The sequence below is a fragment of the Antechinus flavipes genome, chromosome 4 (genome assembly GCF_016432865.1).
Source record: "Antechinus flavipes isolate AdamAnt ecotype Samford, QLD, Australia chromosome 4, AdamAnt_v2, whole genome shotgun sequence".
In the NCBI taxonomy this organism is placed as follows: Eukaryota; Metazoa; Chordata; class Mammalia; order Dasyuromorphia; family Dasyuridae; genus Antechinus; species Antechinus flavipes.
Window position 1 is genome coordinate 192,223,831 of NC_067401.1, and position 22,939 is coordinate 192,246,769.

At 38.9% G+C, this 22,939-nt stretch overlaps 1 long non-coding RNA gene across 2 annotated transcripts; it reads left to right on the forward strand.

Annotated features, from left to right (window-relative positions):
* Window positions 1-307: 307 nt before the first annotated feature.
* Window positions 308-20,327, forward strand: LOC127559194 (uncharacterized). 2 transcript variants are annotated; one of them, XR_007953079.1, is made up of 4 exons: window positions 308-381; window positions 14,004-14,130; window positions 19,593-19,693; window positions 19,821-20,327. It is a non-coding gene; the product is annotated as an uncharacterized LOC127559194 (long non-coding RNA). The 2 variants fall into 2 exon arrangements; XR_007953080.1 differs by lacking the exon at window positions 14,004-14,130 and having other exon boundaries at window positions 314-381.
* Window positions 20,328-22,939: the final 2,612 nt, after the last annotated feature.

Below are 22,939 nucleotides of genomic sequence, written 5' to 3' on the forward strand. Positions count from 1 at the left end.
AACCCTGTCTTTTGGTCTTCTCAAATTGTCCCAGGAGGACCTCTGCTCTGCCCAAAGTCGTCTTTGTTTTTCACCAGTCTATGTTTTCCCTGAGGCACAATTTTGCCTTATTTGTGGGGGGAAATCTGGGAAGCTTGAAATTTGCTGACCTACTCTGCCATCTTCCCAGAATTCTCCCTTTAAGATCCTGTTTTCCTCCATCTCCCAGACCTGAGTCATAAAGGAGAGTTGCAAACATTCTAAGAAAAGCAATAGACCTTTATTTGGCGTGTTTTAATAAGCCAATTATATGACTTTAGACATTCTTGGGAATGTGGAGAACCACAAGGGAAGGGCACTGAGACAGCATCTTTACCCACTCCACCTCCAACTAGGCTCCAGGTACCTGATACCTCTGAATAGGGATAGGGATGGGAAGGGACAAGTTGGGATGTGTCCAGATCTCTGGCCTGAATGATCATGGGGTAAAGCAAAGAGAGGGAGATAGAGAGGATCATAGGCCTAGAGCTGGAAAGGACCTCAAAGGCTGATCTAGGTATCAACCCACTCATTTTACAAATGAAGAAAAAAAACAGGAAAATTAAGTCACTTGTCCAAGTTCACACATGAGGAAGGATTTGAACCTTGGTCTCTTAACTTTGGGCAGCTAGGTAGTACAGTAGATAGTGTTCAAGGCTTAGCAGTGGGAAAACCCAAATTAAAATTTGATCTCAGAAAATATCTGACTAGCTGTGTGACCTGGGCAAGTCACTTAATGTTGTTTGAATCAATTTTCTCATCTGTTAACTGAGTTGGAGAAGGAATTAGCAAACATTCTAATATCTTTATCAAGAAAAACCCAAATGGGGTCATGAAAAGACATAAATGACTGAACAACAACAACCTCTGACTCCAAAGCCAATGTTTTGTTTTTTTTTTTTTTTTTCCAAACTCTACAAATCTTCTATCAGATGCTTACCAGCTATAACACTTCAACAAAATTACATAACCTCTGCTGGCCCACTTTTCTCAATTTTGGAGTGTGTATGAGTGTGTGTGTATTGTGTGTGTTGTGTGTGAGTGTGTGTGTGTATGTGTGTGTGTTGTGTGTGTGTATTTGTGAGTGTGTATGGTGGGGGATGGAGTTAACAACACCTATTTCCCAGGATGAAGAACAGGAGAGTCAAATGAGATAATACATATAGAGTAGTTTGTAAACTTCAAAGCACTTTATGATTATGTTAGCTTTCATTATTATTATTATTGTCCATAGGTATCTCCAGAAATCATAGCATTTTTATACTAAGTTATCCCTACTCTTCCCAGGTTAGATGGGGTTGTTCCTGAGTCCTTTGCATTCTGTGCACAGGGAATCTCAGGTTAGGTTAGAATTTTATAGAATTCTTCACCTAGGAACATCTCAGGGGCCCCCTGATGTCACAGATAGGAAGAGGAAAATTAGAAAATTTCTTGCAAAGTTTATAGCATGAAAACTTCTAGGCATTGAGAATTAAAAAAAATTAGGACTACTAGGAAAGAGAAGGGAAAGAGGATGAGTGGTGAGGTCTAGAAGAGACAAACAATTATAAGGAAGAATTGACCCCCAAATCCCAGGGAGGCTTCAATTCCATTTCATCCACATATGATCCTTGGAAAAGACTGATGTAGTTTGAATGCAGACCAAAGCATATTATTTTTCACTTTATTTTTTTGTGATTAATAGTGAAATACAGTTTTCATGATTGCATATGTATCCTATATCAAATTGCCTGCCATCTCAGGAAGAGATGGGAGAAGGAAAGAGGGAAAAATTTTGGAATTCAAAAATTTAAAAGTTACTGTTAAAAATTACCTTTACAGGTAGTTGGGGAAAATAAGATAGTACTCAAAAGAAACAAACAATAATCAAAATACATGTGTTCCTAGTTATTCTCTTGATCCTATACTCTGAAAGTTCTCTTTACCTCTCTATAATTCTATCTCATCTCTAATTCCTGACCTGATCCAGCTGGCCATTTACTTCTCCACCTGTACATCTATTCCTTTTATGGTACATCCCCTTTTGGCTCTTTTAATGTCTCTCTTCATTCTAAATTCTGGCTGATTCATAATTATTTTTAAATTTATTTTTTAATTATTCATTCAATTATTCAATGTTTTCAATTTATTTTCTCTCCCTTCCCCCACTTAAATTTTTAATACCAACAAGCCCCTTTCCTAAGGGTAATCCCTAAAATTCAGTGTGTGTGTGTGTGTGTGTGTGTGTGTGTGTGTGTGTGTGTGTGTGTGTGTATGTGTATTTAAACTTTGGAGATGGGGAGAAAAGGGACTTGAGAAATGGTGGAGAAGGAAGGGTAAATAATCTCAAAGGAGATTGTGAAGGGTCTGGGAAAGAAGAGATGGTTGTCAGTGAAGAAATTGAAAACAGCAACAGTTATCCAAATTCTATCTTAATTTAAATTTATTCTGCTTATCAGAAATAAATAGGGCCTTTTCAAAACATTCATTTAGGTTGCAATTTTCTCTCCCCCAACAACCAGTTCTTCACTTGCCTTCCAAGGGCCTTCAGACAGAATCATTTAGCTGGGAAAGAGTTGGAGTGGGCCAAGGGTCAGTTCCAGCCACCTTTTGCTTCATTCACTTTAGCTTTATCCCCTGGGTTCCTATTTGATGAGTCTGTCAAATTGAGACAGAATTATTTTTTCACCTCATTTATTTTTCACCTTATTGCCCTGTCATCTTGTCAAGAGCTTTTGTCCACGTAAAGAGAAGGATGAGGAGCCAGAACAGAAGGACACCTCACCATCAGAGGCTTGGAAGAAGAGAAAAAAGAGAAGAAGTTGGAAGGGAAGAGAGGGGAAAGGAATGGAAAGAAAGTTGGAATTTGACCTATGAGAACTGATTAATGGCAGCTCATGATGCAGTGTAACAAATACCAGGTCTGGAATCAGGAAAATCTGAGTTCCAATCTGGCTTCAGACATTTACTAGCTATGTGAAGCTGGGTAAACAATTTAATCTGTTTGCCTCAGTTTCCACAGCTATAAAGTGAGAATAACAATAGTATCTATCTAACAAGGTTGCTGAGAGGATCAAATGAAATAAGATGTAATATTTTAAAAGTGTTTGGCACACAGTATATATATATATATACTATCCTGTGACCCTGGGCAAATCACTGTTTGCTTCAGTTTCCTTGTCTGTAAAATGAGCAAAAGAAGGAAATGGCAAACCATTTCAGCATTTTTGACAAGAATGCCCCAAATGAGGTCATGAACAGTCAGATATGATTGAACAAAAACAGGTGATGAAGGAATTAAGAGAACTGGGAACAACTGATAGAAATGACCAATTTAAGTAGCTAGAATGGATTTCTTGAGAGGTACTCCTGCCCCTTCCTTGGTAGACTTCAAACTGTGTGACTACTTGTTCCATATTGAATGGGAGATTTCTTTTGTGGATAACTTGGAGTAAATAGAAGCTGGGTGTCCTTTCCACTTTTAGATGCTTTGATTTGACTTTAAGAGACAGTGGAGGAGGGATCTGGAGGCTTGATAATAGAAAGTTTTGAGTTGGTGCTTTTGTGGATGGATAAAAGTTGCTCTCATAGGTTTTTAATTTTCTTAATTTTTTAAAAAATGAGGTTCACAAAACTTTTTGTTTGGAAAAATATACTGGAGAGATTGGCCATTTTCTTTTCCAACTAACTTTACAGATGAACAAATTGAGGCAAACAGGATTAATTAACTTACCTAGGGTCACACATTGGTATCAGCTGGTGAGATCATGAGGATGAGTCTTCCTTACTTCAGATCTGGTGCTCTAGCCACTCTACAACCCAGTAGCCTTTCCCAATATTAGTAAAAGCAAAATTAAGAATTCATCAGTGAAAAAAATTTTTCAATTATGTTCAGTTTCCTCTACTCATCTCCTCCACCTAGCTCCTCTCTCCCTTTCCCAAGAATATCCTCCCTTACTGTTTTCATCTTCATCTGTCCTTGTGGTTCAAATAATTCATTCTGTCTTGTTAGTAACCTCCTATCTTTATCTTTCCAGGATTATTTACATTTTAATAAACAATGTCAGAGGTGACAAAATGAATCATTAATCTTAGGATTTCAAGCGTGGAGATCAGTCTTTGGAGAAGATGATTTGAGAGATGTGGGCCCTTTCCCAGAGCCCCAGTTGCCAGTGATGATGACAGTGACAACAACAGCAACAATGATAATAATAGTTATTTGCATTTTTTGCTTTAAATCAAAGATCTTTTTTTACCTTTATAAGTGAGATGTCTTGACAATTCCAAAGGAATCACCATTCACCTCCAGACCAAGAACTGATGAATTGAGTGCAGAATTATTGAATCATTTTGTTTTCATTTAATTTTTTTTCTTTCTTTTTTTTTAAATAGTGCGGCTAATGTCAAAATATGTTTTACATATATTATTTCTTGTTTTCTCAATAGGTGGGAGATAGAATGGAGAAAGAAGGAGAATTTGGAAAATTATTAAAAAAATATTTTTAAATGATTTGTCTAGGGTCACATAGCTAGTAAATACCTGAAAGAAAATTTGGACTTAGGCCCTCTTGCTCAGAGTCAGCGCCTTATAAATATTACCTAAGGTGGTCCTATAATTTCTTTGATAAGGGGGATTCTCAGTGATGAGACTCTCCCTTACTCGTGCAGAACAGAATTGCTCTGTAGGGCATAGTTCTAATAGTGACTTGCCCAGGGTCACACAGTTACTAAAGATCTGAAGTTGAATTTGAACTCAGATCTTCCTGACTCTAGATTCAGTGCTTGCTCCAATGAGCCATCTAGGGGCCAAAACCTAGAAGGTTGGGGAAGGAAAATTTGGGTTTAGCTGCACTAGGCAGACGAGAATGCTTCAGTTAAGAGCGGAAGGTGGGGCCCTGGAGTATGTTGCCATGGCAACTCTTTCCCTTCATTCTTTCTCCCTTCCCCCAACAATTGTAACAATTGGCTGCAACTGTCTCCCACCCTCCAGGGTGCAAAGGCTCACATTTAACAGCTGCTAAAGCCAGTTAACTGCCAGTGTGCCCTGGGGGGGGGAAGCAGCAAGTATGCAGTGTCACCACCCTGTGGCCCTCCTTTAGGGAGGAATGGGGCTTTGGTAGACCATTAAAAAAAAAAAAGGAATGGCTAACTTTGAGTCTCCTTCATTTTCTGGGCTTTTTGAAGTACCTAGAGACCAGAAACAGCTTTTGAAAGCTCTTTACAACCCCCTGCTCATGCTAGGGCTTTGTTAGCTAAAGAGAGCAAAGAAGGAAATGGGGGAGGGAGAAGAAAAGGAGAAGGTAAATGAAAATGAGAGAAAGAAAAAAAAAAAGAAAGGAATGAAAAGAAATGAAAAGGGAAAGGAGTGGAAAGAGGAAGAAAGGAAAAAAGAGAAAAGAAAGTAATGGAAAGAGGTGAGAAGGAAAGAGGAAAAAGAAGGAAAAAGGAAGGGAGAGGAAGAAAGAAAAAGAAAGGCATGAAAAACAGGAAGGAAAATACAAATGAGGAAGAAAAGGAAAGAAGGGAGAAAAAGGAAGGAAATTAAGAGGGAGGAATGAAAAAAGGAAGGGGGAAAAGAAAAGAAAAAGGAAGGAATGAAAAGAGAAAAAGAGGAAAAAAAAAGGAAGAAGAAAAGGAAGGGAAAAGATGGAAGAAAGAAAGGAATGAAAAGAGAAGGAAGAAAAAGGACAGGAAGGAAGAAAAGGAAGAGAATGGGAGGGAAAAAGAGAAAGAAGGGGGAAAAGAGAAAGAAGGGGAAAAAGAAGGGAAGAGAGGAAAAAGGAAAGAAAAAAAGAAAAGGAAGAGAAAGTAAGATTTTCTTTTGTGAGTGTGGGATTTTAGGTTCCCATACTGCCCCACTGCTATATTTTACTTGGGTGTTTGCCCAATTCCCCACTGTGGGCCTCCATTCTGTCTGCAAGTGACCAGTAAGGATCCTTCCAGTTCTAAATCCTATGATGTTTATCTTCAAAGCCAGATGTGGAAGGCTCAAAGAAAAAGCTGGGACCTCTCATTTGAGAGGCTCATTTGAGCGGGGACCTCTACCAACTCTTAATGATTCAGAGCCCCTTAGTTCTAGTCCCCTGAGAACCAAAGAGTCAGAATGAAATGATTTGGAAGTAGGAGGCATGTGAGCCTAGGGTGGGATGAGGCTGCTCCTCAGTCTTGAGTATTTATGTTAGCCTGAAATCCAAGTGGTCAGGAAGTAATGTCTTATGTGGGGTATGTTTTAAACTAAAGGTTAGGTTGCAGAAGCCTAGGAACTAGTCATATGAACCCATTTTCAGGCTTTTTCAACTTTAAAGGGGTTTCAGTTTCAATTTCAATTTCCCTATAGGAGATCCGGGCTTGTCCCAGCCCCCACTGTATCTGAGTCAACTTGGGCTCTGCCCCCATGGGTTCTGATCTACTCCGGTTGTCCTAGCTCCCATTCTGATGATCTGCTCCGGTTTCCCAACCCCAACCAAGACAAACAATATAATGAGCTTCTATCAACTAAGGTCTTTGCAGATGGACCTCAGTGGCTTACCCAGCTACCAGGACTTTCTGCCCACTGAGAACTGCATTCTCAGTGCACAACTCCATTCTTAGTGCAAAACTCCATTTTCCATAGATCTGCCCACTGGAATATTCTTTTCCAGTACCATCCTCTCTTTATCCTTACCTATTTCCCTAACCAGACTCTATGCTTCCAATCCCCAAAATCTTTTTATTTTTATAACTCTTTTATCAATCTAGGTTTTGGGGTCTGCAAATTCCTTTACAGGGAACCTCTGCGCCGCCAGAAGGAAGTCCCCCAAACTCCCTATCCTTGCACCGAATCCCAAGAAAATGCAGGGGAACCAAACCTCTCCATTTGGTTCCCTGAACCCCGAACCTGCCACTAGACCTTATCATTTAATTCCCTGACCACCAGAAACCCTAATTTCCTTTTGTTTCCCTAAATTTAAACCTCATCACCCTGAAAAAGGTCTCTGGTGCAGAACAAAAGAGCAGGTGATGCTTTTCCTAGCACTGTGTTTGTCATATTCCACCATGACAGGATGCTGGGAAAGAAGGATCTCTTTGTAACCACATAGGGTTTTAGGGTTGTCAATTTTGTCCCTTCTAAAAATTTTCAAGATACTTGGGAGTCTACCAAGGTAGGCTAGAGATTTGCCTTTTATTTGTCTAATTTCTCTTAGATTAGCAAACTCTTTTTTTTATGTTTTGTTTTTGAAGACCATCTTGCATTAATAGAAGACCACCTTTAAGCTTGTTGATTGCATGCCCTGCAGTGGGAAAGGGAAGGAAGGTTGAACTATTTGAATTCTGGGAATTTGAAAAGCATTTTCCTTGGCCTATCCAGGCTTATTTCAGGAAGGAAGCATTGGCATGGTAACAAGATTGTTTGGAAATCCTCTCCTGGATGCTCAAGACCTGTAGCTGATTTCAGAATGAATATATTTGATCCTAGAACAGACCAGAGCAGCTATTACTGAGCAATCAGAAAAGCCTGTGTCAATCCACCAAGGATAGGCCTGAGAGCCAGGAAACGGGGAAAATTAATGGGCCCACACTAGCAGAGTGACACTGAAGGAGCACTAGCATAGAAGAGGACAGCAGGGCTGACTGCTTCTGTTAAATAAGAAAGGCAGAGACTGGAGTGTTTGCAGGGTTCGGGGCATCCTTTCTCTGTTCTAGCTCATACCTGTCTTTCTGGAACATTTCCTGACCTAGAATCTGCTCCCTTCCCAGGCGGGAGTGGATGTCCCCCCCTACCCTTCACTGAATCTCCCAGTAAAAGAGAATGGGACCAAAGATTTTACCACCATAGTCAGAAGATTCCAGAAACGCAGAACCTGAGTGGGGACAGGAGCAGGATTATTTTGGCGAGGCTCACTTGTCCAGCAGCAGTGACTTCCTCTTCAGGCGTCTCCTGTCCAGCTCTACCCTCCTGAGCACTAGAAGAAATCTCCCTCTACTTTTCTCCCTTTGGCCAGGACTTCAGACCATCAAGAGGGCTAAACAGCTGAAAATGCATTTACACAGGGCAGGTGAGGGAGGTTTCTTGGACAATATTTACGCAAAGAGTAAGCACCAGATGAAACTGAATCATTATATCAAAGCTTTCAGTAGCCCAGAAAAACACAGTGATTATGGTCAACCCAGAGGCCTCTGGGAAAAATACCCAATCACCCTTTGAAGTCATTTTGGGGGACCAGTAGGGAAAGCTGGCCATACCAATGATAAATGGGAACCATATGGGAAGTCTGGCCTGTGCTGACTGGCAATTCAAGTCAAAAGAGCAGACCACAGAGATTGATTCTGGAGAAGACAAAGATAACATCATAGAAAAATTCGCAAGGAGGCAGGTGGGCGTGTTGCAGGGGGGTAGAGAAATAGCTAAAGAAGAGCATCCGAGTTACACGGAAAGCCGTTTAACTGGGGCCCGTTTCCTCCTCAGTCCAGAGGTTCTTAATCTGGGGTCTGTAGACAGATTTTAGGGATTGTGGGAACTTAGATAGAAAAAAAATCTTCACTTCAATATCATTTTCCTTGTAATTCTATGTATTGAAAAGTATTTTCAGAAAGGATACATAGATTTTACCAGATTGTCAAAAGGGTCCATTGTCCAAAAGAGAATTGGGCGTGTCTGGAGTGCTGTAAATGGGTGTCTCTACACTGTTTTCTGGTGATTGACAGGACTGAATCTACTACACTGCTATAACAGAGAACTTTTCCTCCTTCTCACTGAAGTAGACCCAAGTACGTTAGAGGTGGGGAGACAAGGTAGAAAGGATTGGATTTAGGATTTGGAACAAACCACCTCATGCCTTGTAGCATAATTCATACTTTTTGAGTATGTTTCTTTCTGGGCATGGTGATGCAGCCTAGGCCAAGGTTGGCAGATTTCTCTGAGCTCTGAAATCCCGAGCTGCAGAGGGCTAAGCCAGCAGGGGTCGGTCTGCATTGTTTGACATTCATATGGTATGCCTGTGGGGGATGGGGGAGGTATCACTGGGTCATCTAAAGAGGGACAAATCAGCCCAGCTCTGAAATGAAGCCTGTGCAAGCACCTGCTGCTTACGGCTGGATTTTTCAGGATTTTTCCTTCCATTACATTACAGTCATGTACCACAACTTGTTCAGCTATTCTCCAAATGATGGGCATCCTTCAATTTCCAATTCTTTGTCACCAGAAAAAGAATCTGTTATATTTTTGTACACGTGAGTTCTTTTTCATTTTTGTATGATCTGTTTAGGATACAGACTCAGTATTGTTGGATCAAAGGGTATGCAGAGGGTTAAAGTCCTTTGGGCAGAGTTTCGAATTGCTCTCCAAAGTGGTTGGATCAGTTCATAACTCCTTCAACAATGCATTAGTGTCCCAATTTGCCCACATCTTTTCCTACCATTTTCTGTCATATTAGTTAAATCTCCTATGTGTGAGATTGTACTTCAGAGTTTTAAATTTTCATTTCTCTAATAAATGGTTAGAGCATTTTTTCATATAACTATGGATAGCTTTAATTTCTTCATCTAAAAAATTTCTTTACCGTCTGTTCATATTTTTTACCATTTTGGATGGTTCCTTTCATTGTAGATATTTGCAAAGTCATACAGCCACTTCTTCAAGCATAGACCTGGGACACAAAAGAAAACTTTTAGTTCAATTCAACAAATATTTATTAAACACCCACCATATGCAGCAAGGAGAACAACAACAATAAACAACATTGTCTACTCTTGGGGAAAAGAATGGATGTGGTTGCCATTGGGGAGGAGGGTCATCCAAGGCAAATTCTCCTAAAAGTCTTAGGCTGTTCCTTCAGAGATAGGGTTTCTGATTTTGCTGCATGTGATTTTGATTGAGTTACTTCCAGCCTTTGTGCTTCAAATATTTCCTGTATGCCAAACCTGGGCTGGTATCAATAGTATACAAAGGCAGTTTAGTACTGTAGGCAGAGTATGCTGGAGTTAGCTTGGTTTGGCTCTACATCCAATTATTAAATGTTCATCGTGCCCATTTATACTTCAGAAATTGTCAAATGCTACAAGTCAGGGCTTGATTTATTTTTTGAATATCTAGACTTAAGAAGGTGATGGAGAGAATGCTAATAATGCAGGTTAAATTTAAAAGTCCTGCATACATTTCTTTTCTTTCTTTCTTTTTTTTTTTTTTTTTTTTTTTTTTGGTGAACTAGTTGTTAAACATTTACCGGCACACTACTGGCCTTGAGGGAACATACAGCCTGAGTTTCCCAGTGTGGTCCACCTAGTTGCTGGTACATCTGGAGTGACATAAAAAAGATAACAGGAAATTACTTAGGTGCACAACCCAAGTTCATGTAGTTTTCTTTATGGCTCTGGTCTTGAGCTCTTTTAATGGGCATGGTAGAAAGGAGACTGGCAAACTTTCCTTACAGGTTGGGGTGCCTGAGTCTCACCCATTGCTCATCTGGATTCTTTTCCCCCTCTTTTTAGAAAAAGGGGAAAATTCTACTTCGCTTTCCAGATAGGATCAGCAGTAAAATCTCGCAGCATTTGTTGAGTGATAAATGAAGAGGTCTGTTTGGGATGAGGAAAGTAGAGCAGATCTAAGGAAAAGGAGGCACAGGAGCTGGAGAGGGAATGAGGCTTCCAGTGGCAGCAAAGACCCTAATTTGGTTTGTGGTTAAATAGGAAAACCAGTTAAATAAATTGATTAGCATAGGATTTCTTAACACTCTTTAAACTCTAAACATCTGTTCACAAATAATTCGCATAGAAGATATTAGAGGTCTTCGGAGGAGAAGGCAGTTAAAAATTCCAGGGAGAAGCCTTTTTTGCCAAGAAACTAAAATTACCTAAATATGGTGGAGAGACCACATTGACTAGAGCCATTTCTCTCTTCCAGGCTCTCCACAAAGCAAATTGCTCCAAAGACACACCAATGCTGAACGAAGTTCTGGGGGAGTGTGACAGCTTAAAACACTTGCTTGATCCCTCTATCTATCCCAACCTCCCTGCCCCCACACTCACAGAGCATGTTTCCCTAATGGTCATGTGCTTGCCTTTACACAAGGGCGGGCGTGTTCAAAGACACCCAGAGATTGATGATAACTGTCTCCACCTACTTCAGCAAGGAAAAAGCTTTTTCCTAAGGAATCAATAAAAGACTGGGGGAAAAGACTAGCTCAATGGGCTGGCTGCAGCTGGGAATGTCTTTAATAGATTGGGAACCTCCCCAAATAATCAGAACAGTTCATGTTTCTCACTTCCTTCAGATTTACAAAGTTCTCATAGCTCTGGTGAAGGAGGGAGGACAGTATTATCATCTCTGCTTTACAGAGAACAAACAACCTCAAAGAGCATTTAGGATTACACAGTATTATTCAAGTGTAATGCTGGAGAAACTGAGGCAAGATAGAGATTAGAGAGTTTATTTATTGGGGAGCTTAATTGATTGATTGACCAGACAGGACTCGCATCTCAAAATGTCCAGTGGTGAATATGAGACTTCCAGTTTTTTTTTAATAGGACTCTACTAAGAAGAGAAACAAAGACAGGAAGCAAAGATCGGGAAGTTTCAGGACCATAAATTTGGTTCTAGCAGGATGCGGGGAAAACTATACATTTTTACTAACTAGGAGGCCAGAGTCAGATGTCTGAACAAACAGAAGTAAAGATGTCAATTAGGTATCTGAGATAGTCTTATCTTTTAAAATGTTTAGAGTGGGTAGTATAGCCCTAATGGACAGGAAAAAGATGGAGGTTACATACTAACTCAGGACAATGGAGATATAATTCAAGGAAACTAATTCAAGGAAACTGAGGTAGAACAGTTAAAGGAAACTATGGCATAACACAAGTAGAAATTGTCTTCTTTCATGGGACTTTTTTTGTTTTTTAGCTTCAAGGGGTATACATTCCAGTTACACCATCAGCCCCTAGCCATGCTTCTGTCCCCCAATCTTGAATCACATTTTTAGAAGCAAAAACTAAATTCTAAATTGCTAAGCACAATCATGAAGGGCACGGGAAGGGTTAACAATTGTAATAGTGCTTCAAAAAAGAATTTAGAGAAAGTGAATCAAGGTTGAAAAAAAACCTGCTTCCCCTAGGGTTACCTATCAGGTAGGTGAAGAAGATTATATTTTGGTCCTGATTTTCTACCTGGACAGGCTTTAACTTGACTATTATTAATTAAAATTAAAATGACATTTTAAATGTCAATAAAAAAGACAATTGACTAATCATAGTCAATTAAGTACCTACTATGTGCCATTTACTGTATTGAGTGCTAGTGCTACCAGTACAATAGTGTATTGTATTATGAATATGTATAATGAACAAAAATCCTACTTTCAAAGAATTTATATTCTAAGAGAAACACTATAAGTATATGTATAATATAAGTATATTCAGAATAAATAAACAATGCAAAATAATTAAATGCAAGGTAGTTTGAGAGGAAGGGCACCAGCAGTTTGCGGGTCCAGGAAAGTTCTCATGTAGAATATAGTACTTGAAACAAAAGAATTCTATGAGGAGAACATGAATAGGAAGTGAGATGGAGTATCTTGAGTGCAGAATAGAGAAAAGGCCAATTTGACTACATCAAAGAGTTTTTAAAGAAAAGCCATGTCCAGTGAGGCTGGAAAGATAAGATTATTGGAATAAGTTGTGAAGGATTTTAAAAACAGAAGAGTTTGTAGTTTAATCTTAGAGGCAACTGGAAACCACTCAAGTTTATCGAGGTGAGTGACATAACAATGTGCACTTATAGAAAATCATTTTGGTGGTAATGTGGAAGATGGACTTGTTTGGGGAGAGATTAGGCAGGGAGACCAATTAAGAAGCCATTCCGATATTCTAAGTAAAAAGTGATGAGTATCTGAACTAGGTGGTAATTGTGAATAGATAGAAGGGCTTAGATAAGAGAGAGATAGAATCAAGATTTGGCAACTGATTGGATATGTGGAATGGAGGGGAGTGAAGAGTTGATAACGCTGAGTTTTAAAGTGGTCCACACATTAAGTCAATCCAGAGTTCCTTATACAGACCAGTTACAACTTCCTCCTGTCTTCCCTCAGAAGAGTTGTTAGAAGATAATGTTTATTGTAAAAATGTGCATAAGATGGCTTTTACAAGTTTAGTGAGTATAGAGCATTGTATTTCATCTATTAAGCTTATTTATTAATCAATAATATATTAATCAATACTGTTAATGGGATGGGAAAGAAGCATGTGATCCCAGAGCCAACCTTGCAGGGGGTAGAAGGCAGAATCATCCCATTGTTTTGTGCAGGGGAAGCAAGCTTTGGCTACATAAGTTTGGAAGCAGACTGAAAAGTAGACCCATGATCTACATCAGCGGAGCCATTCCTTTGTTCTGCCATCAATTTGAGGTAGATTTTGTAGCATTATGGGATGTCCAAGCTGAGATTTTACTTGATTATATCTATAGAAATAGAGGCCATGATTCTATGCCTCTTGCCCCCAGAAAACAGTAATACTTGACATGGTATGTTTTAGTTTAGTCTAAAGAGATGGGTTCTCTTTGGTATGGGATGTGTTCAGGTTTAATATCCAGACACTGGCCTAAACAAATTGGTAAATAAACTCAGTTATCCCTTCTCTCTTTCCTCTAGAATACTTATTCAGGTATTTACTCACTGATGTATGCTATTCATTGGCTTCTCCAAATGCTCCAATATGACATGACCCAGTGTCACTTGCCTGCCTGCTTAGTCCTTTCCTGCCACTGATACACTGGTGTTTGGTAGCTTTCTGAGGTTTAGGCTAAGTAATCTCTTTAGTCTCTTCATTGTCTTTTACCTTTTCTGTCTCCTCTGAATCTGATATTTTCCCATCCACCTTTTAAGGTCATGGGGGGCATGGCAGAAGAAAGAATACTTAGGGACTAAAGCTTAAGTGGGGAGCTATATAACTATTTTTATTCTTTTAAACTGGCAGTGTATTCCCATGCATAGGTATGGGAATAAGTTTGGTGGATAATGGACTTCCTCTTTTTTTTTCAGGGGTCAGGAGGAGCATATGAAGGTGGATGGGAATGAGATGTGACTTGTGTTAAGCTGACAAAGAACTTGCAGACAGGCAGACTGATAAACTGCTACTTTCTCAATCTCAACAACAGGTCTAACTTGTGTGGGTAACTAGAAAAATCATTTCTTAGGTGATTACTAGCAAGCAAGAAAACAGCTACCCTGAAGGAACTTATAGTCTAATGGTGGAAGCCAACCCATAAAGGGGAGGAGGAAAGGCTGTATAGTGTGGAAATTATTAGAAAATGGAGTGGAGCCCAGTTTCCAGGAAAGAGAGAAGGCTTTTATCAGAACCTGACATTCCAGGAAAGGAATTCAAGCTTAGTGGTGGGTAGTGGCAACAGCAGTGGTGGTGAGGAAGTAGAGATGACCAGAGAAAAGGCAACACAGTGTAAAGATGGCCATGAACAAGATGATGCTCTCTTTCCTTTTATTTCCTTAGTAATATTTCAGGGATCCTTGTGTTTGGCTGTGTTGGTGTGGAAAGCAGTAAAATAACCATCTTATAATTAATTGCATACCACAGAGACATTGCCAGAACATGGGACATGATCTTGAGCTATTAACATCCCTTGCTTGTTCAACTATTTTTCTTGAAATTCTAAGTTCCATTTGAGAATCCCAGTCTTGGGGGAGTCCAGCAAGGAGTGGCTTGGTAGTTGATAAATAGGTTTCCCATTTCTATAGAGAAATGGGGTTAACTAATTGTGGTAGAATTCAGCTAATATTTTCTGTTTGTAGAACAGATATATATTGTCCATCCTATGGAAGTGATCAATCAGGGGCCTTCAAATCAACATATCCAGAGACAACCTAATGTAATGAGCTGAGTAAGCTGGTTACCTGATTATCATTTGCTTCCCTTAAAAAAGTAATGAAGAATGTTTCTGCACAGACAGGCAGGGAGGTGTCAGGAAATTATGCTCTAAAGGATGGAAGCAAGTACCACCTAGCAACAGATTCTGGGGCAAATCTAACAGATGGTCAAAACATATTATGGTGGGAGAGAGGAGAACCGCATTGCCTTTGAAGAGTCTAGAGGACTTAGCCAGAAAGTCAACATGGAAGATATATGAATGAACAATGAGGGCTGGCAGCCAGAGGATCATGCAAGGCAATGGCTCAGACATCCTTTGGTCCACTCTTTTTGTTTTGGAAGTGGGAACCCCTCAGATAGTTGTGTGAGAAGGTGTAGTGGTCAGGCCAGAAGTAGGATAAATAGTTACTTGACTAGGGGATGATGCTCTCACCTAAACTTGAAGAAACAGATAGTAGACCACTTGTCTAGATAATGAACTACCACCAATAGAACAAAAGATTCCTTGTTAATATTGCCTAATGTGGAAGTTTGGGAAAGTATCTAAAGAGTAGCCTGGTATTCAAGTTAATCAAGTTAAGTAGGGAGGAGAGAATCAGAGGGCTGGTAAAATATATCTTTGGTTCAATTACTTTTTCTCTTGATAACATATATGAGGAGTCTTTTGATGACCAACAGAGGAATGTATGTATCAAAAGTGGTAATCCACCTTAAATAATTGTCATTGGGGTGGCAAAAAAGGAGGACAGAAGAGAGGAATGGAAACACTCTTCTTCATGGTTCTTAAGGAGAACAGAATATTCAGAAGGATATGAGGGAAGCCCTGGGACTAGTAGGGCAACTAATGAAAATAGTGAGAAAGGCTGAAAGGACAGGTCTTATGTTGAGTATGGGAGGGCAGATGAGAAAACAAGTTTTTTCCACAAAGATCTTTGAGGAGTAAGGAAGAGAGAGTAGGCAAAATCAAATGTAAACTTTTTGAGTGAATTTTTTATCTGTGATAGTTAACATGGAATAACTAGACCTAATACATGCTTAATGTTTGTGGATTATTGAAGTAAAAGTGAGGAAAAAAGGATAAAAAAAAGGTTATCCTCTCCTCCACTGAGTCACCTGTATCATTTCAAACCTCTTTATGCTCGGGCCTCTCAATAGCCAGAGACAACAGTGACCTTCAGGAAAACAAGTTATCACTGTGAGTGGGACAGTTGTCATTGTGGGTCTCTTTGGGAACAGCTGTAAGAACATTCAGGGCTATGTGTGGGTTGGGGGTGGATGAGGTGAGGGATTTCTTAAGATATTGTTTGGGGAAGTCCAGGGAGGAGTTCTTATGTGTTTATTGCTCTCCTAAAACTCAGAAGCAGGACTTAGAAAAGGACAGGATGATGCATATCACCATCAGGCCTTGTCTCAGGAGGGGAAAAATTGATCCCCTTCAGGACCTTTATTTCTGCCCAAGTTATCTTATGATCCTTTCTATAAAAGAAAACAAAGTAAAATTAGACTAGTCAAATATAAGACAGACAAGGAGATAAAGCAAAAGAGCCTGAGGGAGAGGGTTGAAGAGATTAAAAAATTGAGACCAAATTCTAGACTGAACTAGAATGTAATGAGCCTCCTGGACTGGTTTAATATTTAGTTCATTTTATGTTAAAGTTTTGAATCTAGATCTTCTCTTCTTAGATTCAATTCAATTCAACAAACATTCATTGCCTGCTATGTGCAAAGCAGTGTGCTTGGTACTAGAGATACAGTGAGAAGTAAAAAGATCCCTGACCTCAAGCAGCTTACATTCTATTGGGGGAATAGAGCATATACAATGATGAGTATACAGCAGATAATTTCAGGAGAGGGAAAGCTGTAAAGACTGAGGGATTTATGAAGAAACAGACAAGTAATGGTTTTAGAATCTACCTGTATTCTTTATGGGAGTTAGAGTCCTCATTGGAAGAAGGGATAAGGGGACCTCCATGTTCAGAGTAGGAGTACCATGAGCCTAGAATTTAAGTAGGGTTATTCCCCCCTCCCCCCAGCATGGCTCCCTTTCATTGCTTTATTGTTGTTCAGGAATAAGAGTGGGGTTGGTGGGTGACAGACTTCTCATTCTGTTGTTTGGAAGGAACCAGAGAGGCACATTATAGTATGGGAATATGCACCCAGCTGCTATAACCCCTAGGCTGCTATCTTAAGCAGGGACTTGGGGAAGAAACAGAATGAGAAACACTTCTCTCTCAGTCTTACTGGCTCAGTGAGTGACAAAATGGTGCTCTTCCCTTTTATTTTCATCTGTACCACTTGTTTCTAGGCCACTTTCTAGTCCTTCTTGTCAAAGAAAAACTAAAAGAAATTAGTTTTGTCAGAGATGGGGAAATTCAGAGTTAAAAGAAATGAGAACTTGAACAGGAATAGAGATTATGCTCCAGAATAAACTAAAATGGTACTTGTGCTTGCTATGACCTTTATTTAATCTTCTGAGCTAGTTTCCATTTAATTTGAGCAAATATGCTGAGGTTATTAACTTAATTTATCTCCTTAGATTCCATTCCATTCAACAAACACCTACTGCCTCTACTTCATAAGGAAATGTTCTAGGTAGTGGTTATACAGATGGAGACAAGATAATTTCAGAATGGAGAAAACATGAAAAACTCTTAAGATTTCAAAAGAAAGATACTAATAATGATAACAAGTGTTTAGCTTAAAGGGAGATGAGGTTGGGTACTCATTTTTTTCCTGGAGGAAAGGATGTGTGTAATGGGGTATCTTCATAGCAGCTGTATGAGCCCTTTGGAGCTAGTACATGACTGGTTACACCTATCCCCCCTTGTAGCTCTCTTCTATGGATTCCTTGGGAAGAGTCAGAGTGGCAGGTACTGTGAAGGCAGGGCTCTGACATCAGAACTCAGAGTCAGGATTTAGAGAAGAATAGGATGATAAAGCACTGCTTTCCCACCCTCCTCAGAAGGCTTGGCCTCTGTGGCTAATGAAATGACACTCTCCTTTTTTCCTTCTTCCCTCCCTAGGGTCCCACTTCTACCTCCACCATCTGGTCCTTTCTGTGATATGAAACTGTGAAATTAGAATAGTCAAAGATAGGGAGACAAGGAGACAAAGTAACAGAATGTGAGGGAGAGACTTGTAGAGATTTAAAGAGAAATAAGCTTGTATTTTTGTCTGCTGTGACCTTCTTGTATAGGCTAGATTGCGTTTAATTTGCAGATATTTGCTGAGGTTACAAACCAAGATGTTCTCAGATTCCTTCCAATCCAAGAAGTATGGACAGCCTTCTATGTATGTGCCAAGTGGTAGACAGAGAGAAATATGATAGTCTCTGTCCTCAAGAAGCTGATATTCTGCTGAAAGAATATGTACACAAATAAGGATACGCAAAATAATTTCAAGAGGGAAATAATTTCACTGAAGATACTATTAATGATGTTAGAAAAGAAACTAGTTCTTGGTTCTCTGAGGACCTGAGGAATCTCTGCTAAGAGAAGTAGAACTATGATGTTAGAGCTTAGGTGGGGTTGTACCCACCTTGTGGCTCCTTTTGAGATAGCACCATGTTGCTTAGGGCTAAGAGGATTGATGGTGAGAGGCTTCTTATACTATTGTTTTAGGGTAATCTGAGAAGACAATATGGTGGTGGTGGTGATGGAGAATATGTTTTTAACATCATCTGACTGCTGTCCTAAACTCAGAGACAGAATGATGCTTACCTGCGTTTTCCAATCTCATCAGGAGGCCTTGTCTGTGTGAGAAGCGACAGCATAATATTCTGTCTTTGTTTTTCTTTCCTTCCACCTTTTGTCCCCATTTCTGTCTCAACCATTTTGTGGTCCTTTATGTGAAAGAAAATAAAGTGAAATTAGATTTACCAGAGATAGGGAGAGACAAGGAAAAAAAGCAACAGAGAACTCAAGGGACAGAAGTGTAGAAATATAAAGTGACAAGGACAGAGATCGAACTCCAGAATGAACTAGAATGGTGTCTGTATTTGCTATGAATTTATTGAATCTTTTCAGATTAGTTTTCATTTAATTTATCCATACACACAGAGGTTAGGAACCTGGCCATTCTTTTTGATTCAATTCAATCCTACAAACAGGTGTTTGTGCTATGCGCAAGACAACATGGTAGATAATGGGAGACAGAAATATGATAGTTTTTCTTCTCTTGTAGGACTATAACAGGCAGAAGGATAAGTATATACAAAATAATTTCAGAAGGGAGAGAATAAGAGAGATAATAATGCAATAATAGACAATAGTAATAAGCAACACTAAGAAAGAGAATATAGGCATACCTCATTTTATTGTGCTTCCCAGATGTTGCTTTTTTTTTTTTTTAACCAATTAAAGGTTTGTGGCAATCCTGTGTTGAGCAAATCGATTGGCACCATTTTGCCAACAGTGTGTGCTCACATATCTTGAGTACATTTTGGTAATTCTTGCAATATTTCAAACTTTTTCATTATTACATCTATTGTTGTGATCTGTAATCAGTGATCTTTGATGCTATTGTAATTGTTTTGGGGCACCACAAACAGTGCCCATATAAAATGAACTTAATTGATAAATGTTGTGTGTGTTTGACTGTTTCATCAACCAGGCATTCCCCTGTCTCCCTCTCCATTTCTCAAATTGAAATTAGGTCAATTAATAATCCTATTGTGGCCTTTTGGTGTATAAGTAAAAGAGTCAGTCTATGAGATAAAGTTCATTTCTGTCTTATTTTAATTGCCACAGCCACCTTATCCTTCAGCAACCACCACACTGATACTTAGCAGCCATCAACATCAAGACAAGACCTCCATCAGTAAAAAGATTTTGACTCACTGAGAATTCAGGTGATAATTCTCTTTTTATTACTAATAGTATCTTATTTTTCCAAATACATGCAAAGATAGTTTTCAACATTCATCTTTGAAAATCCTTGTGTTCTAAATTTTTCTCCCTCTCTTTCCCCTCTCCCAGACAGCAAGCAATCTGGTATTGGTTAAATGTGTAATTCTTCACATCATGTTGCCCAAGGGAAAAAAAATCAAAAGGAAAAAACAAGACAAAGGGAAAAAAACAAACAACAAAAAGGCAAAAATACTAAACTTTGATCCACATTCAGTCTCCATCATTCTCTCTCTGAATGTGGTTGGCACTTTCTAACAAAAGTATTGGAATTGCCTTGAATCATCTTTTTGAAAAGAGCCAACTCCATCACAGCTGATCACCACATTACCTTGTTATTGTGTACAATGTTGTTCTTTTGGTTCTGCTCACTTAACATCAATTCGTGTCTTTCCAGGATTTTCAGAAATCAGTCTGCCATCATTTCTTATAGAACAATTTCTTATATTCATATACCATTCCTCAACTGATGGGCATCCACTCAATTTCCAGTTCCTCCGCCACTACACATAGGGTAGCCACATTTTTGCATATGTAGGTCCATTTTCCTCATGTTTTATTTGGGCTACAGACCCTCAATTTCCAGTTCTTTACCACCAGAAAAGAGCTGTCACAAATATTTTTGTACATACAGGTTCTTTCCCTTTTTGTCTTATATCTCTCTTTGGAAACATAGTGAGGGATGGTTAGGTCAAGAGTATAAATGGTTTTATAGCTCTTTGGACATAGTTCAAATTTGCTCTATAGAATGACTATTCACAATTCCAACCAACAGTGCGTTAATGTCTCATTTACCCCCACATTTCCTCCAATGTTGGTTATTTTCCTTTTCTGTTTAATTCACTAATCTAGTAAGTATGAGTAAGTACCTCAGAATTATTTTAATTTCCATTTCTGCAATATTGATATAGAGTATTTTTTCATATGGCTTTAAAAGCTGACTTTTATCTGAAAACTTGACTTCACATCTTTTGATAATTTATCCATTGGGAAATGGCTTTTATTTTTATAAATTTGACTCAGTTCCCTATATATTTAAGAAATGAGCCATTTGTCAAAGAAACTTGCTTCAAATTCTTTGAATAATTATTATTGCTAATTTATTTCCTCACCATTTATTCTATTCTATCTTTTCACTCTGTCCTTCCTCAAAAGTATTTGGCTTCTTGACTACCTCATTCCCCACTATGCTGTCCCTTCTTTTACTCTCTCCTATTACTTTGCTATAGGGTGAGATAATTTCTATATCCAATTGAATGTGTATATTATTTTCTCTCTGAGTCAATTCTGATGAAAGTAAGGTTTACTTATTCCCTCACCATTCCCTCTCTTCCCCTCCACTGTTAAAGCTTTTTCTTGCTTCTTTTATGCCAAATAACCTTTACAATTCCACTTATTCCTTTCTCTTTCCCCTAGTACATTACTTTCTTACTTCATAATTTAATTTTTTTAGATAATACCCCTTCATATTTAACTCATACTTATGCCCTCTGTCTATATACTTCTAACTGCCCTAATAATAAAGTTCTTATGAGTTACCTGTATCATCTTCTCATATGGAATTTAAACAGATTTACCTTAAGTTCCTTTTGATTTCCTTTCCTGTTTACCTTTTTATGATTCTTTTGAGTCTTGAACTTAAAAGTCAAATAGTCTATCAAGAATGTTTAAATTTCTTTTTCATTGAATATCCATTTTCCCCCAGAAGGAATATATTCAATTTTGCTAGGTACATGATTTTTGGTTATAATCCTAGCCCATTTGTTCTCCAAAATACCATATTCCAACACCTCTGATTCTTTAATCTAGAAACTCCTAAATCTAGTGTTATCCTGACTGTGGCTCCACAATACTTAATTTTTTTTTCCTGGATGCTTGCGATAGTTTCTTTCTTTTCTTTTTTTTTTTTTTTTAAATTTTATTTTATTTGATAATAACTTTGTATTGACAGAATCCATGCCAGGATAATTTTTATACAACATTATCCCTTGCAATCGCTTATGTTTCGTTTTTTCCCCTCCCTCTCTCCACCCTCCCCCCCCCCCCCAAGATGGCAAGCAGTCCTATATATGTTGCGATAGTTTCAAAAAGAAAATTTGACCTGAGAGTTTCAGAATTTGGGTGTAATATTCCTGAAAGTTTTCATTTGGGGAATTTTTTCAGGAAGTGATCAGTGGATTCTTTCAATTTTTATTTTACATTCTAGTTCTAGATTCTTGATAATTTCCTGAAAGATGATTGAGGAGGAGCAAGATACACATTTCTTTCTGATCTTCTACAACCCTCAGACTAATTAGCAAATCTAGCCTCTGAATTAGTTCTGGACCAGCAGAACCCACAAATATTGGAGTGCAACAAATTGCCAACAGAAAATAATTTTGACTTCCTTCACAGGCTAATTGTACACTATTTCAAAGTCCAATTCTTTTTGTACAGCAGAATAACTGTTTGGATATGTATGTATATGTGTGTGTGTGTGTGTGTGTGTGTGTGTAATTTAACATATTTAACATGTATTGGTCAACCTGCCATCTGGGGGAAAGGGTGGGAGGAAGGAGGCTTTGGAACAAAAGGTTTTGCAATTGGCAATGCTGAAAAATTACTCATGCATATATCTTGTAAATAAAAAGCTATAATAAAGAAAGAAAATAATTTTGAAAGTCACCAGAAAAGATCTGTTTCAATTGGAAATGGGAGGGAGGCAGCCAGCACAAGCAGCTGAGCACAAACACCAATGCCGACAGCACAGAGTCCCAGGATGGTGCATCCTCCACTGGCTGGTCTTGGATTCTGCAAGGGGGTGGCGGAGAATCTACGGGGAAGAAACTACAGCAGTAGTGTTGTCTACTCTGCCCTGGCTGCAAACCAGTAGACCAGCAGAGAAGTTATAAAACATACAACACAAATACAAAAGGTAAATTATGAACCCCGAAATGCTCAATTCTCACAGGATCTGGCCACACCCACCCAGCACCAGGAGTGAGTCACCCCTGACCCAGCACAGCCACAACCACTCATAGAGGAATTGCTGCTTATAGAGGAAGCTTGGAAAACCTCCCCTGCCCTAAAAGCAGACCTTAACTTTTTTTTAAAAAATGAGCAAAAAAGTAAAGAGAACTCTGATGATAGACAGCTTCTATGGTGACAGAAAAAGATATCAAACCCTGAGGAGGCTAAAAGCGTATTATTTC